Here is a 13,237-nt window from a genome sequence, read left to right on the forward strand (position 1 = left end):
CTTTGAGCTACCACGCAGGTCACAGCAGTTGCCGCTTTTATCTGCTCTTACAGAACTTTATCTACCCTCCTCAAGTCACTTCCACACCATAATGCCTAGAAGTCTCTGGATGTATCCCTCTCACGAGCCACTAGCATTACTCACCCCACCCGGTCCACAGGTTCCCTCTGTCCTCGGGCACTCTGAAAGGTTTCCGAGTCAATCACGGAGCTCAGGATCCAAGAACTACCTCTTGATATGGGCGAACCCTTTGGAATTCTGTGTGGAAGGGTGAATGCCCAATCAAGCGCCGGAACTCCCTGCCTGAGCACCAAAGGAAGGCTGTACAGAGAGCCCATGCCATTCGCCACCTCAGACTTAGAGATGAGTACCAGCTTTGGAAAGGCAAACAGTCATCGATGGAGCTAACATTTGCTGAGCAATCGGCCCATGTTCAGCCTCGTGAGTAAACTTGTCTAATCTGGATACACAGGGAGTCTGCCGCAACCGCAATATCCAGTGCTAGCCCAGCAGCTTCCGGGGAAGAGCTCTTAGTTGTCAGACAACTCTGCTCAGGCAGAATGGGGAACTCTGGTTATTTCCATGTGGTTTTTCTCCCATTCCCTAATATGGGATCGTCTTTGGCACTCAGAAGCCAGGTGTATTTGCTTTTGACAAAACACTGGCATAGGTAACTTAAAAGAGGAGGGCTTATTTGGCTCATGATTTCAGTCTATGGTCCTCAGCAGTGCTGATCGTGAGCCTTTGGGGAGGCAGAACACTGTGCAGTAAGAGCCTGGGGGATCCTGCAGGACCCTCCGACAGAGGCCGGTTGCCTAGTGGGGAACAAGCAGGGAGCCAGAATTGATGGTGGGATGTATTCGATACTGTGATGGCTCATCTTGGTTGTCAACGTGACACAGCTAGGAAAAGGGACCCTCTCACTAGAAGAAATGCCTCTGTCAAACTGGCCTGTGGGCATGTCTGTGGGGAAGTTTCTTGATATGGAAGGACCCAGAGCTCTGTGGAAAGGACATCTCTGTGGAAGGTGGGCCTGGGCTATACAAGTTGAGGGTAAGCCTTGGAGCCTGTCCAGTTCCTGCTTCAGTTTCTGATCGAGTTCCTGCCCTGACTTACACTAAACTAAAGTGCAAGCCCAATAAACCTCTTCTTACCCGCAAGGTGCTCTTTGGTTACAGCCTCAGAAAACAAACCAAAGCTGTAGCTTGCCTTATAGCTGTGACAAAATACCTGGGGAAAGAAAGGAACCAAGGAAGGACAGGATACTTCTAGGCACAGGTCACATTGTAGTCACATGGGGGAGGTGTGGCAGGGAGAGTGCCAAGCAGCTGGTCACATTGTATCAGTCAGGGAACAGAAAGTTCAGCTTCTTCTTTTTACTCCATCTGGGACCCCAGCCCACAGACTGAAAGTGGATCTTTCCCTCTCAGTGAACCAAATCTAGAAACTACCCCCATAGACAGGCTCAGAGGTGACACAAGATCCCATTAAGTTGATAAATGACCATCACAAGTGGCAAGGACAAGACACGGCCTAAGAGGACTTAGGAATTCAACCCTCCTCCAGGTGGACCCCACCCTACCTCTAAAGTTTCTAGAACCTCCCAAAATAGCACCACCAACTGGCGACCAAGTCTTCAACAGTGAACATTTCATATTGGAACCTTGACCCTGGGCCATGCTCTATGCTTCTCTGCAGCCAGGGGAAAGAAGAGAGGCAACTGGAGGAGCCATCAGGACTATTGTAAGCACTGGGTATGGAAGGATCCTCTATTCCTCCCTTCTCCATCTATTCTCCCTCCATCTCCCTCCATCCTCCCTCCATCTTCCCTTCACCCTTCACTCTCACACACCCCTAACTGCACTGAGACAAGGGAGATGGATAAAGTAGGCCAATGTGATTTTTTTGACAGGGTCTCATGTAGCCCAGGCTGGCCTCAAATTCTCTGTGCACCATGAATTTCACCTGCTTCCACCTTCTAATTGCTGGGATGGCAGGTGTGGTGGTTTGAATATGCTTGGCCCATAGGGAGTGGTACTGTTAGGAGGTGTGGCTTTGCAGGAGGAAGTGTGTCACTATACGGGTGGGCTTTGGAGGTCTCCTCCTATGCGCTTCCCATTATGGAAGAGCACTTCCTCCTAACTGCCCGAGGTTGCCAGTCTTCTCTCGGCTGCCTTTGGATCAAAATGTAGAACTTTAGACTCCTCCAGCCTCACATCTGCCTGGATGCTTCCTGCCATGATGATAATGGACTAACACTCTAAAATTGTAACCCAGTCCCAATTAAATGTCCTTTATAAGAGTTGCCTTGATCATGTTGTCTCTTCACAGCCATGGAAACCCTAAGACAACAGGCATGTGCCACACTCCTGTTTTGTGAGGTGCTAAGGACAGACTGAAGGACCTCCTACATGTTGGTCAAGCGTTCTATCAACAGAGATATACCCTTAGTTATGCCTCTCTACTTGAGACAGGTCTCCTTCAATGGTCTAGGCTGCCCTTCAACGCCAAATCCTGCTGCTGGGCTTGGATGGTGGGTGAGGACCACCATGTCCTCCCCCCCGTGTGTTTATTTTACACTGAGAGAAAGACATGCATCCTGGTGTGCAGCTATCCCTCTACGACCCTCCCTTCCAGGTGCACCTTAAGATGCTCTTCATGGCTGAGTCCTTGCCCTGGGTAATAGCTATCTGATCCGATCGATGAACTTCTGCCAAGGCAGTAGAGCTGAACCTCTTTTAGATAAAATATAAGTGTTGTGTGTTTTAACAGAGAGATAATGGGGATGTGAGATTTAGCACAGATATTTGATTCTGACCAGGGTCGGGGCTAAAGCAGACTTGTTCTAGCGGCATGCTGGTCCACACTCCAGGAAAGGGAAGACTGGATTTCAACTACGATGTTCACTTGTGGAAATCACTAACCACTGATTCTCAGAGCTGGAAAGGTGGCTCAGTGGGGGATGTGCTTGGGGTGCAAGCATGAGGACTGAGTCAGCATCTATGCAAAAGCAAGGTGCAATGCTGTATGCTTATGACACCAGTACCAGGGTCAGGGGTGGGGAACTGGAGACAGGTAGATCCCAGGGGCTTCCTGGACAACCTGAACAATGAGCCTCTCTCTCTCTCTCAGTGAGCCTATGAATCAAAAACTAAGGTGGAGATAAAAAGAGGAGATCACCCCACACCGACCTCTGACCTTCATATCTGTGTGTACATGTGCATGCACTCTCCCCCACACCACACCACACCATATCACACACACCCCACATATACATAACATATCAGCTTGAAAATCATTGTGACCCTCAGCCTTCAGCTTCCTGAAGGAAAGAGCTCCAAGCTAGGATGTGTACATGGCAAACCGTGAGGGGCTGTCACGTGTTTGAGCTGGTTTTGTTCTGAGAAGATCTGAGCTTTGGATAAGGAGGTTTCTAGTGGTGGGCTGGTGGGCTGCAAGGAATGTGCCCAGATTACGAGTGTGTGTATGTAGGTGTGTGTTTGCGTGTGCAGCCATTGATTGCCCACTGATTTCCGATCAAGCTAACGAGCTCCCGCTAAAAGCGTTCCTGGATATCTAAAGCAAATCAGATACTCCTGCGAAGCCCGTAACAGTCACATGGCTGCATTCCCCGGGTATTGGCTAGTACACAGCACCTAAGGAATAAGGGGAAGGGGCACAAGTACCAGAGCACAAGGAACTGTGGAGAAGTGGGTTAGAGGAAGGAGAACTGGTTGCTCTCTGGTTTCCAAGTCCCAGAGAGTGTGTTCACTGGTAAGGACAACCAACACATTGCGCAAATTACTGAAATATAATCTACCATAGGAGCCTGCTTGCCACGGAGCCACAGTTGCTCTTTCTTTTGAGTGCTTACGAGGTGCCAGGTGCCTTGGGGTGTCACATACACACTCCCATTTAACTCCTGCCTCCCTTAAGACGACACTGCTATGGTGCTGGCAAGAGTGCAGATTCTGATCCTACAGATAGAAATGCAGCCCGATGGCAGGCCATGGCAGCACATGCCTTGAATCTCAGCACTCCGGAGGCAGAGACACACTCTGTGGTCTAGGTTCTAGATCAGTCTAGTCTACGGAGAGAGTTCCAGGACAGCCAGTGCTACACAGAAAAACCCTGTCTGTAAACAAACAAATGAGGGAGGCAAACAAATGAGGGAGGGCAGAGAGGAGGGGAGGGGGGAGAGAAGGAGAGGGACAGGGACAGGGACAGGGAGAGGGAGGCTGAGCAACCCACCTAAGACCACACAGCTGGGAAGAAGACTCAGGATAAAATCCCATGCCAGTCTGATTCTTGACCCTACATCCAACAACCACAAATACTGCCACAGGCCTGAGTCTCCTCATTTATGAAATGGGGATATCACAGCCTGCTCAGCTTGCCTTATAGGGCTCTTTGGAGAAAGGGTGGCCAAGATACAGCCTGGGACTGGGGAGATAGGTCAGGTTGTAAGGTGCTTGCCTTGCAAGTGTAAGAGTAGAGTCGAACCCTCGGGACCCATGCTTTAAAGAAAACAAGTGTGATATTAACCGCTTGTTGTTCCACCAGTCCTGGAGAGGTGGAAACAGGAAAGAGGTAGATCCCTGGTGCTTTCTGGTCAGCCAGAATAGACTGCTTCACAAGTGAGGCTGTCTCTAAAAACAGATAGATAGATAGATAGATAGATAGATAGATAGATAGATAGATAGATAGATAGATAGATAGATAGATAGAAAAATAGATAGATAGATAGATAGATAGATAGATAGATAGATAGATAGATAGATAGAAAAATATAAGGGTCTTTTTATTAATTAATAAATTAAGGCCTGAGAAATAACCCTTGAGATGTCCCACACCTGTGTGCAAATCCATACATCCATGCATGTGCAAAGACACACATTTACACACAGATAAAACGTAACCAACTTTTCATTATTCGTTCATTTTACTTTATGTGCACGAATGCTTTTTCTATTTATACATCTTTGGGTCACGTGTATATTTGGTGACCTTGGAAGTCAGAAAAGAGCATCAGATTCCCTGGAGCTGGAGGTACAGGTGACTCTGAGGCACCACATAGGTTCTGGGGACTGAACCTGGGTCCTCTGGGAGAGCAGCCAATGCTCATAATGCAAGATCATCTCCTTGGCCCTGAAATGTTAAAGCTTCTGCAAAATAATTAAGCACCACTGCTCCCACGTTCCTCCAGGTGAGGCTTAAGAAAATCTTCCCTCAAGATACTTAACAACAGCGTGTTGTGTTTGCAAACCTCTGGAGGTAGTGGATTCCGTGTTCTCGGCACAAGAAATCAGCTCATGGCGTAAGGCACGTGCTAATTACCTCTACTTAGACACTTTACAATGTATACACATTTCAACACAAGCGACTCAAAAAAGAAACAAATAAAGTTAGCCTCCTCCACTTGCAAACAACATGAGAAAAGGGATGCTTTGATTCGCCTGGCAGAGAGCAGTTCCAAGCCAGAGAGCTCACGGGTTGTTTTTTTTTTTTTTTTTTTTTTTTTTTTTTTTTTTTTTGTTTGTTTTTTTTTTTTTACCCCAGCAGAACATCTAGGAATGAATGATGTCATTATCACACGGCCAGGACTCTCAAGAAGTCCATGGAGAGAAACCAAGACGAGGGACCCCCAACTGGTATCAAACAGCATGGAAGTGGACATCCGAGTCTCCGAAAAAAACTTCAGCCAACAGCAGCCTCCTGAAAGCCCGTAGGCAAAATTACCCCAATCCTGACCTTAATACAGATGGTGAGAGATGCTAGGGTTGGTCACTAGCTTGGAGAGCAATTTGCTAATTCCCAGTAGAGAAGTGCTGTTGGGAGCTATAGGAACGGGACCTAGGATTGGGGAGTAGGGAGTAACAACAGAGTCACGTGATGAATCCCGGGACTCGGACTCCAGAGACCAGCATCAGGGTCCAGATCTGAGTTTATTGGGCAGTGCATAAGCTTATAGACCGGGTTCCAGCCAAGCCCAAGCCCAAGCCCAAGGCCAAGCCCCTAAATCCTCGGCCAATCATATCTCGCCACATTGTCACCATGCCCCAGGACAGCCCTGCCTGATGAGATATGCAGAAAGAGAGTGGGAGTGGGGGTGGGGGGGTGGAGAGCATGATCACCTGTTAGGACTTCTCTGAACATGGGGAAGCAGCCACAGGCCTGGGCTCGGTTTCTTTTTGCTGTCTCACGGGTGTTCCGGGAGCCATCTTAGATCTAATGCTGTGTACTGCAGATCAGGGCTCTCTGGGAGTCACAGGAGACTGTGGCGCCTTGCTCTCCATCCCGCTTTTCCCTTCACAAGGTTGACCTCCACACGCTCGCACTGAGGGCCACTTTGGCTTCAGAGACTCCATCTTGTACATCTCCATTTTATACTAGGCTAAACTCTAAGGAACAACTGAATTCCCAGGAACGGCTTCTGACCCCAGGTGTCCCATATAAACCTAGACCACAATAGACCTCATGCCCTATGGTTAGCACCCAGCCGGGACTGAAACCCAGCAGCTGCTAAAGGGGCTCTTATTGGCTGGCCTCCATCCAGGCCAAGTTATTAAGAAAGTCATCTGAGGTCTTTGACACTTAGCAACTCACTTAAGATGCCAGATGTGAAAAACAGCTAGAAACATGTAACATGTGCCTGTACCGGCCTGGTGGCCCCTATCTAATTACCCACCTAACCTGTGTTTTTTTTTTTTTTTCCTTTAAAAGACTCCTCTGTCCTGCCCCCACCCCCTACTGACCCGGTTTAGATTCCAAACCCAGCCCTGTCCCTGATATATTAGTTTCTGAATAAAGATATTTTTTGCTAGCTCGAACTTGGTTTTCACAGTGGATTATTTCCCAGATTCTTGAACCCTAACAGTGTGATGGTTGGTATGAAAAATCTATTTCACAGACTCCCGGGGTAGATGGGCCTCTAGGCAGACCTGTGGCCGGTTATCCTGGCCATGGTGATCGAGGTAAGGGAGTCGGAAAATGTGCCCACTGTGGTCAGATCCTAAACTGTAGAGGTAGAGAGAGGAAGCCGGGCAGCAGCATATCTCTCTCCCTCTCCCTCTCCCTTTCCCCCCTCCCCCTCTCTCCCTCTCTCCCTCTCTCCCTCTCTCCCTCTCTCCCTCTCTTCTTCTCTCCCTCCCTTCCTTCTCCCTCCCTTCTCCCTCTTCCTCTCTCTCGAAGCTTCCTGGCTGTGGATGCCCCATGACCAGCTGCTTCAAGCTCCTGTGGTGCGTCTGCCCCACCGTGGGAGCCAATACCTTGGTCTGCGTGCTAAAATCAAACCTTTCTGCCTTATGTCCAGTACTACATCACAGCACTAGGAAAAGACAACGGCAGAGGCAGAGCTTAGGCAATCCGATGGCTTCGTTCCAATCCACAGAAGCTAATTCCAGAAGAGTGTAAGCAAAGGGAGAATGTTCTGGAAGTATATCAGGATTTGTTAAACACTGGGGTCCAGGCTTAGGAACCCCAGTAGCCTGACAGACCCCCCCCTCCCGCCCCACTGCTGCCCAGACTCTAGGTAAGCCAGATAAGCCCACCTCCATGTTATATTTTTAGTTTTAACTTTAACTGTGTCTGTGTGTGGATCTGTGTGAGCATGTACACTTATGAGCACAGTGCCTGTAGAAAGCAGATGAGGGCTTCAGAGTCCCCCAAGACTGGAGATTCAGCTGGTGGTGAGCCACCTAATTGTGGGTGCTGGGACCCAAACTTAGGTCCTCTGCAAGAGTACTGTGCACTCATCACCGATGAGTCATCTCTGCTGCCCCTTTTCCATTGTTCTTAAGAGCTATCAACCATGCCATCAATCAGTGTGGCTTAGGCCTTCCAGACAGTTGTAATGTAATGTCACAAGCAAGGTAGTTTCAACAGCAAACATGTAACATCTGGGGTCCTAGTCAAGTTGACAATCAATATTAAGATCTTGCAACTTAAGCGAGATAGGATTTCTACTTTGACTCCTGGTCTGAGAGGACTTCCTTCCATTTCTTCTGGGTTCATACGGGGAGTCACAACGGGGTCATGTAGTGAAGCAGTGTGGCTCATTTCATGAAGGACAGGAGGCAGAGACAGAGAGAGACACAGGGACCAGGACAAGGCATATTTGTCCAGGGATGCCTCAATGACCTACTTCCTCCAAATAGCTCCAACTCCTAATTTCCACAGGACCCAATTACGTCATCAAACTGCGAACCCATCTAGGGAGTTCACTGATGAGTTTAGTGCCCTCATGATTTAATCGGTTCCCAGAAGCCCCAGCTCTGAACTCTGCTTTGCAGGGAAGCCATTCTTCCGCACAGGATCCACTGGCAGAACAATTCACATCCGAACTGTACCAGATGGTCTCTTCAGCCAGAGCGATCATAGCCTGGCTTTGGGGAAACCCAAACACAGCAGACAATGAGACCAATGTGACCCACTCCTGCGAATTCCTGGACAGCCAATACCACCTTCTCCCTGGCACATTTTGACTTTTATTTTCTTAAGATCAGATCTCACCATGTAGACCAGGCTGGCCTCAAACTCACGAAGTCCGACTATCTCTACCTCCTGATGGCTAATAAATGTGTGCACCACCGCACCTAGCTGTATGCTTATGTGTACGCAAGATTCTCCAGCCTGAGAAGGTCATGTCCTGGATCGCCGTCCACTCCATCTCTACTCTGTTGCACTCAGGAACTTTTCACAATCCTGTCTTCCCCCCTCCAGCATTTCCCAGCCATTATTCTTCACTCCCTGATGGGATCATTCCTGGTATGTTTAGAAACCGAATCTGCTCTCACCCTGAAGGCTGATGCCCAATATGAAGCATACTCCTGTCCTTGGGCTAATATCTCTATAACGCAATGGCTTTAACCAGCTAAGATTGATGCTAACATTTTTTCTTTTGGCCAGAAGCTGTAACATCTCTGCTAATAGCAAACTAGTATAGACAAGACTAAAAGCAGCGTGAGAAAGATCATCTACAGACAAGAAAATAAATGAAAGTCCCTCATGATGATTCGAAGTACAAAGTAAGATTACACACACACACACACACACACACACACACACACACACACACACACACACGGCTTTTAAAAGAATGAATAAATGTACTGGAGAGAGGGCTCAGTGGTTAAGAGCATCATATGCTCTTCCAGAGGACCTAGATTCTCCATCAAGAATGATATTGGTGCCCAAAACCATCTATAACTCCACATCCAGGGAATCTGGTACCCTCTTCTAGCCTCCTTGGGCATAGATGCACATAGTATAAATACATACATGCAGGCAAAATATCCATACACATAAAGCAAGTTAAATTCTTTTAAAGATGGCATATCTTAAAAAAAAAAAAGCCTCTAGCTCTCACACCTGTAATTCCAGCACTCAGGACATGAAGATAAGAGAATTGTTATAGGTTTGAGGCTAGCCTGGGCTACATTGTGAAATATCACATAAAAATTTATTCAAGGCTTTCGTTATTTTCAGTTTTGCTTTTTAATATAGGAAATGATGATTTCGATAATGATGATTTTTCAATGTAAGATTATCATTGTTTTTAAAGTTTTGTTGCATTTGTGTTTTATATGTATGTGGGCGTGTCCGTGTTGAGGATACTTCATGAATACAGCGTCCATAGAGCTAGAAGAGGCCAGCAGATTCCCCTCGAGCTGGAGTTACAGGCAGTTGCGAGCCTCCCATTGTGGGTGCTGAGAACCAAACTTGGATCCCCTGAGAGAGCAGTGAGGGCTGTAACTGCTACTGATCTCCCAGCCAGGACTGCCATATTTTTGTTTTGTGTAGTAGGGATGTGTTGTTATTATTATTTCTCTTAATACTCTCCCATTATATCACAGACCCTTTAACATCTGCAGGAGAGGAAGAGTGTGGTGCAGAATAATGGCTGGGCCTGATCAGGGAACACTTGGCACGTTGACAGGGAGAGAACAATAATTCAATTCAGCATTGCTGCTCAACTCTGTGTCTGTGTGTCTCTGTATGTGAGAAAACCAGAGGACAGCCTTGGATGTCGCCCCTCTGGGCTGTGTTGTGTTTGTTTGTTTGTTTGTTTGTTTGTTTGTTTAGAAACAGGTTCTCTCACTGGACTGGAGCTTGTCAAGCAGCTAGGTAGCAGGCCAGCAAACCCCAGGGATCCTCATGCCCCCACCTCCCCAGCACACACACCTCCCAAGCATGCACCGCTACACCCAACGTTTTAAAATCTGGGTTTTGAGGCTCAAACTTAGGTTTTACAAGCCACACGCTTTACAAGAGGGCTATTCTTCCAACCTTATGGTACTTTTGCCAGATACTTACTGGTCTTCTCCATTTTATTCCTGAGTAAAATGTGAGAGGCATGCAAAAAGAATAAGTGCCTTTCCCTCTGACTCCTACCATCGCAAAAACTCCAAGAGAACAAGACACTCTTCATCACTGAATTTTTATCACCAGTAACTTGTGCAGGGCTTAGCATAGGATAGATGCTCAAAAAATGTAAGATGGATAGGAGGTTGGAAGGATATGGATAAGCAAATAAATGGAGATGGATGGATGGATGGATGGATGGATGGATGGATGGGTGGATGGATGGATGGATGGATGGATGGATAGTCATGGGTATGTGGATAGACAGATAGATGTATGAATGGGTGGATGGATGCATGGATATGGATGTGTGGGTGGATAGATGGATGGATAGAAGGATGGATGGGTGGATGGATGATGGACATGGGTGTTGGGTGGATAGATGGATGGATGGATAGATGAATGGATGGGTGGATGGATGGAAAGGTGGGTGGGTCATGGATATAGATGAGTGAATGGATACAACAGATGGTTGATATGGATTGATGAATGGAGACAGATGGGTGGATGTTCAAACACAGTACAAAATTTTAATCTGCTGGATCCAAAATCTAGTCAGTCCTATCTCTAATATATATATATATATATATATATATATATATATATATATATATATATATCTCACACACATAGCTACTGAGCCTTTGAGATGTAGCTAGAGCAATCGAGGAATTAAGTCTTCATTTTACCTTGTTTCAGTAAATTTAAATTCTAAGATAAATTCCTAATTCTATTTTTTTTTTTTTTTGGTTCTTTTTTTCGGAGCTGGGGACCGAACCCAGGGCCTTGCGCTTCCTAGGTAAGCGCTCTACCACTGAGCTAAATCCCCAGCCCCCTCCTAATTCTATTTTTAAGAACGCGTAGTCTGTTTGTCTTATGAATGCAAGCGTCCTCTTTCGACTATAAATGTAACGAAAGCCAAATAGATATTACGCTCTCAAATGGCCAATTAGCAAACACTGCTTTCTATCACTGTGAAAGAACACCTGAAGTTAGTAACGTGTAAGGCAGGAAGGTTTGGGCTCGGTTTCCAAGGTTCCCCCTCGGCCAATAAGCCCAGTGTCTCTGGCCATGTGGTGGCCTAGAAGACCATGGTGGGGACATGGAGAAAGAAGAGCACCTCAGGGTGGCTGGGAAGCAAAGACAGCGTCAAGGAAGATGTTAGGCTCCATCTCCTAAAGGTTTCATTACCTCTCTCTTAGGGACCAAGCCTTTAACTAAGCATGGGCTCTGCAGAGACATTTCAGATAGAAACGAGAGCAGCACACAGGTCGAATGCGCCATAACTGTAAAGTGCATCCCAGATGCCAGACCCTTCATATAGAAAATAACCTGAAATATGCTGATGGGCCAGCAAGACAGCTTACTTAGTAAGTAGAGGTTCTTGGCTCAAAGCTCTGAGACCTCAGTGCAGTGCCTGGAACTCACGTAAAGGTGGGAGAAGTGAACCAAGCCCACAGAGCTCCTTCTGGGCTCCACGTAGGTGTGCACCCATCACACATAGCAACGACACAGCAATAATAATAGTAAATGAGGACCAGGGAGGTAGCTCAGCACATGAAGAGCTTGCTGCACATGGCTGATGACCTGAATTCAGTGCCTAGAACCCTCAATGGAAGGAGAGAACTGATTCCCAAAAGTTGGCCTCTGAGCCTATACATGCCTGCTCTATGTGTCTCTGTCTCTGTCTCTCTCTCTCTGTCTCTCTCTCGCACACACACACACACACACACACACACACACACACACACACACACACAAATTAATTCAAAATAGTAAATTTTAAAATCTTTTAAATATGCCGCTAATTTTTGAACAATTGCATGTGGAAATGATAACATCTGGGACATACTAAATTTTACAAAAATATATTATCCGAATCGATGGCCCATGCCTCTTTTTTACATTAAGTTTTTATTCCACTTGTTTGTGGAGCAGGAAGTCACATTTGTACCATAGTGCATGTGTGGAGGTCAGACGTTAACATGCAGGAGTCTGTGTTCTCTCCTCCCACCAGCTGGGTCCTAGGTATTGAACTCAGGCCGTCAGGCTTGGCAGCAAGCACCTCTGAGCCATCTCAGTATTCTTTTTTACCTCTTCTGATGTGACTCGTAGAAAACATGAACTCGCATGTGATTCTCACTGTATTTCAATCGGATGGCACAGATCTGGATCTCACTATGTCATCACTGGCGTTCAGAATGCATACTGAGCTAGGCACACTGGTGAGGGTCTAACCCCACATCACCCACGGACTCCCCCTGCCTGCTCCAAGACTCTAACCCCATGGGAGCAAGATTAGACAAGGCCTCTCTGACGTTCATGAGAGCAGTGTCTTGAGTTTGTGTCTCAGGATCAGACAGGTGTCCTATCAGGGAAAGCAGCTGGAAACGAAGTCACAAGTAGCCACCAATGGATCTAGTCAAGGGCAATGCACAGGGGAAAGCAATCTCCATCAGCTGCGTCCCTGTGTGACATCATTGCCCAGTCTGTGGACTTGTGTGCCTTGGTGAACTTCTATTATTGCTTTGTTCCAAGAATAAAAAGGCCCCACCCAAGTCAGCTCCAAAGTGAGGACTAATCGCTAAGTCTTCTGACACTCATTAGGGCACACCCTTTCTTGACTTTAACTGCCGGAAAGATTTACTAATCAGGTGAGAACCGGTCCTCCCTACAGCACCCACACAGCCTGCACCTGCCCCAGGCTGTCCAAGCATCCGTTTTCTAACCCTAGAAACATTCTGAGAAACTGGCCTGGGCAGTCTGTGATTGATTAATCTTGGTTGTCAAGTTGACTGGATCTGGAATCAACTCCAAGGCAATCTTTGGATACACTTATGAGGGATTGGCTTTGATTTTCTTATTTGAAGTGGGA

Source organism: Rattus norvegicus, chromosome 9, assembly GCF_036323735.1.
Source record: "Rattus norvegicus strain BN/NHsdMcwi chromosome 9, GRCr8, whole genome shotgun sequence".
Classification (NCBI taxonomy): Eukaryota; Metazoa; Chordata; class Mammalia; order Rodentia; family Muridae; genus Rattus; species Rattus norvegicus.